The sequence below is a fragment of the Eublepharis macularius genome, chromosome 1, assembly GCF_028583425.1.
Source record: "Eublepharis macularius isolate TG4126 chromosome 1, MPM_Emac_v1.0, whole genome shotgun sequence".
Classification (NCBI taxonomy): Eukaryota; Metazoa; Chordata; class Lepidosauria; order Squamata; family Eublepharidae; genus Eublepharis; species Eublepharis macularius.
Genome location: NC_072790.1, coordinates 139067594 through 139072149, shown reverse-complemented (window position 1 = coordinate 139072149; position 4556 = coordinate 139067594).

Below are 4556 nucleotides of genomic sequence, written 5' to 3'. Positions count from 1 at the left end.
ATTTCACATGGTTGGATATTTATTTTATTTTTTTAAATCCAACTTCAAAGGGTAACATTGGAAAATGTCTAGAATTCTGAAATACTTCCAAATCTCAATATTGTGTGAAATATCATTTCTGCTCCACTACTAAAATTGTTTCAATTATATAGTGTTAACGACCATGGGTGACTCTTCAAACATCCCCTCATTTTCTGATGCCCTAGCTTCTAGCAAGGTATGGTTGGATCAGTTGTTATTAAAGAGTTTAAACAAGTTTAACAATGACAGTTTGCACCGCAGATTCTTTTATTGCAGTCTTTTCTATGGTACTCTCAAGTAGGGGTGTGCACTGAAAAATTTTCATTTCAGTTTTGAATCTGGAGTTTCTGAATGAACTCTGTACAGTTATTGTGTTTTTTTCTAGATGAAGCATTACCAGTTTGAATGTAATCCATTTGGTCTTTTTCGTTATCATGAGTTTCAGCCCTGTTCTTTGTAATGAGGGCTTCCAGAGTCTTTGGGGCACTGTTTTTGCAGTTAATGGCACCAAAATCTCATAGAACACAGTCCTCCCTCTAAAACATCAACTTGCCAAGTTTGAACACAAACAACAATGGGATGCAGTGTTTATGGACCCTGAAGAATGCCTGGAAAGGCAAGTATTGATGATGCACACAAACCCTGTTCTTTTCAAGAAGGCACTTGGGGAAATGAGGCTCTGGGGCAGTTATGTTCACTCTTAACCAAAACCCGCATCAACCATTAGTCCCCCTCCCTCTGAATCATTGATCCACTGAGTTTTTCCTCAGTTACACTACACATACACACAACAACAGAACCTGAAGAAAGCAAGTGTCGGTAGATGCACATTATAGTGGGAAACTGGCTGACAAAGCAGTAGCAGGATGGTGGGGGCATTAAAAACAATCATGCTTCATGTTCATTTTTGTCTTTTCCTAAGTGATGGTAGTGCCAAAAAATTACCTTTGCATCCACCCGTTTCTGCCGTGTTTCCTTGTGCTTTGCAGTTTTCTCCCCATAATGAGGGGCAAATCTTACTTTTGATGTTCAGCATTCCGCAGCAAAATGGAGTGTATGTGTGTTTTTGCATTAATCAATACCAGTCTCCATCGCCAGAGTGCAGACAGTTGGATTCCTACCTTCATGAATGGACCTGTGTTTTCTCCTAAAGTTTTTCTTTCACTGTGGATAGACAGGATTGTTATGGAAAGGATGGAGTAGGCCAATGGCTTGCAGGAGGTTGGACTTAAGCTTGATGTGGAGAATTTGTTTTAAAATAATGTTTCGGTGGATGCTGGGTGTGGGGGGAAGAAATCCCCCAGGTCTACTCAGATGTAACTCTCATGTTATTCAATAGTGCTCACTCCAAGGGAAGTGACTTTAGAATTGCAGCCTATGATTGAAGTCTTCCAGTGCTTTTATCACGTTCGGTTGCTTAACTGGACAAACCTTTTGCACCCCTTCTTGCACCCCCAGTGGCATTTTTCCTCACAGCAACCAACCTTCGAAGTGCCCTGATGGGGGTGGGGAAGACATCACAAAAAAATCCCAAGATCCACATTTCCCTTTTGAAATGCTTCCAAAGTCCATATGGGAAAGGAGTCTCTCCTTGTAAGGACCCTGATTGGCAGGATGGCAATGCCATTGCCCAGGTAACACTGGGGAAAAGGATGCACTCTTGCACATCACACACACTCCCTCTTCCTGCCAATGGAGTTAATTAATAAGGCAAGGGCTCTCTCTCCTTGGGATCCAATTGGTGAATGCCTGCCTGCTTCTGCTGCTGCTGCTGCTGTGAGGTAAGAATGGAAACAGACCACACACACTTTTGAGTAGGGAGGTTTGAAGTTCCCCTCACTGTAGGGAGGATGGCTCCAGATTTATCCTTCCTGCAGGTGCCCCAACTTTGTAGAGCTTTTTCTTTGGCCAGGTGCAATGCTATGCCTTCGGCTATTCTACATGGCAGATTTAACAGGATAGACTATTCAGCTAGATGCTGTCTATGTGAACAAAAATGTGTTGAGTCGGTTACTCATGTCCTTTTGCACTGTCATTTGTACACTGGTATACGTCAAACATACTTAAAAGCTGTCTTAACTAGTATGATGGATTGTTCTGACTCGCTCAAAGTCTATAGACTGTTGAACGATTCCCTTCATGATGTAACCGAGAAGGTGGCTGAGTTTCTCCATTCTGCCTTGAAGTTGCGTCAAAGGATATCACGGAGTTAAGCTCTAAATGTATTTTGTATTTGTAATACAGCAATCTTTTAACTTTGTTCTTTCCTTTTGTAAGTGGATAACTTGAATTGCTGCTATATGCCAATAAAGGCTAACTTGACTTGACTTGAGTAGGGAGGTGTTGTTATAATTTGATTTCCTTGATTTTAGGTCTTTTCTACACAGGGCTTTTTCATCAGTTCTGGCCTGATACTGCATCAAAATACCCTGATTCAGTCTTCAAACTTGTTTATTTATTTATTTATTTGCATTCTGAACAGAAAAATGCTGCATCTGCCAGAGAATTGACCTTTCCCCGGGGTTTCCTGCTGGTTGTCTTCCTGCACATATACCCCAAGGATTTTTTCCAGAAAAGTCAAACTGCAACTGTTTTGAAGTACAAAATGCTTTTGTGAGGCTTGCCCCTGGCTCTGCCTTTTCTTCTCCCTTTTATCCCCCTGTGCCCTGATTGGCTGAACAGCAACCAATGTAATTTTTTCTTTATTTTTAATTTTAAACAGTAACATTGCATCGTTGGTGTCTTTTTAAAAAAAAACTTGTTTCTTCAGCCCATCAACTGAGTTCTCAGCTGATCAACTGACATGTTCCCCTGGAAGCTCACAGCAGAAATGGGGCATTTTTCTAGTGTAGAAAAAATAAACAGACACCACCTTGGTTCGACCCCCTCAAGTGTGGAATTACAGAGGCCCAAAGCAGACTCAGTCTTGCAGATTGAATATCCAGAAAACCCAGTGTAAGCATGCATACAAAAAACTCCTTTGTTAACCATTCTGGAAGCTGCTTTAACTAAAAAAAATGTCTGTGGTGTATTTACAGCTTGTTTGTTTTGTTTTGCTCACCCTTAGTCTCAAGGTCAAATCCCATTATTTCGCAATCTCATTCACTGAAGCAGTCACACTTCTGCTTGAATTGCAAGTTGATCATGAATTGAAATAATATCCTGAGAAAAATCAAAAAGTTAGCCTTTTATCATGCATTCAGAATTGTTCTACATTTTATTGCAAATATTTTCTGTGTGTGTATTCTCATACTGCTTTTCAATTGATGTGACTATCCTCTGTTCATCTAAACCGACAGGAAAAAATGGATCAAAAAGGTGTTTCCCTTGGTAGGATTGTTCCTGGTTGGAGATGGGGAGGGGGGCCTTGAGCCTTTTGCCTGCCTGATTCTCCAAATTGTGCATTCCTCAAGCATTCTAAATTGGATTGTAGATACTTTGGCTATTCATGCACTTCCACCTGGAAATTATAGCTCAATCCAATGAATCCTCTTTACCAAGATACTGATTCTACTGGTTACATAGGCAAGACATAAACCCTTAGAAAACTATATCCTCAGAATATATGCCCTCGTTTTAATTTGTAAACAACTAATTGTTCATCTTTTGTGGCTTCTGTGCAGGCACACATTGGGACTGGGTATGTACAGCCCAGCCCCGGAAAAGATTCCCCCCTCCAAAAAAAACCCAATCCTCTTGCGCATGTAGATCCTTCATTGGGCTCCATCCCATGGTCCGGCCTGTTGTGCAGTACTTTAGTCAGGCTGAAATATCCTATACTCTGCCTCTGAAATGTTCACTATAGTCCATCTGGAGAGCCTGCATCTCCATCATCTATAACAGTCCGTCTCCTTGATGAATAGTGCACATGCTGAATTCCTCTAATATAGAATAGTAGTATATATTTTAAAAAGACAACAATGAGGCTTGCACTTGCCTTTGCTTAAAATAAAACATTGTGTCATGGACCAGTCACAGCTGCACATTTACAAAGGGCACTCTGTAGCTTCCAAACAAAACAGGCTACCAGTTGGAAAGCAAGTACTTACCAACCACTCCCAAATGCAACTCAAGAAGCCAAAAATTTTAATACTCTGGAGGCCTGAAGACAGTTGTGTCAACGAAAGCGATGCAGTTTAAAGGAGGTCTGCCTTCTGTTTCTTCTGAACTGGAATTCAGCAGAAAATATGGATTTGCCTCTCTTCAGGGAGCTCCTATTTATGCCTAAGGCTGTAATTTCAAAGCCCTTAAGACTATTTATTAATTTCTTCCAATAATAACAATCCTATGTTTGAAAGTGGCAAGCACACAAATCTAGCCACATGTGCACATCATTGTTCAATGTAAAAGTATAAACTGTCAAATGTAGATTGGTATTTAGGCCTCTGCATTATTTTTTTTACCTTAAATGTTTTTACATGGTGAACTTTTCTTCAGAACAGAGACTCATGGCAAGATCTGCTAATTATAGTAGGATGATACAGACAAAACGTGGAATGCATTAACATCGACTGTAAATTTAATTACTTTGTGGT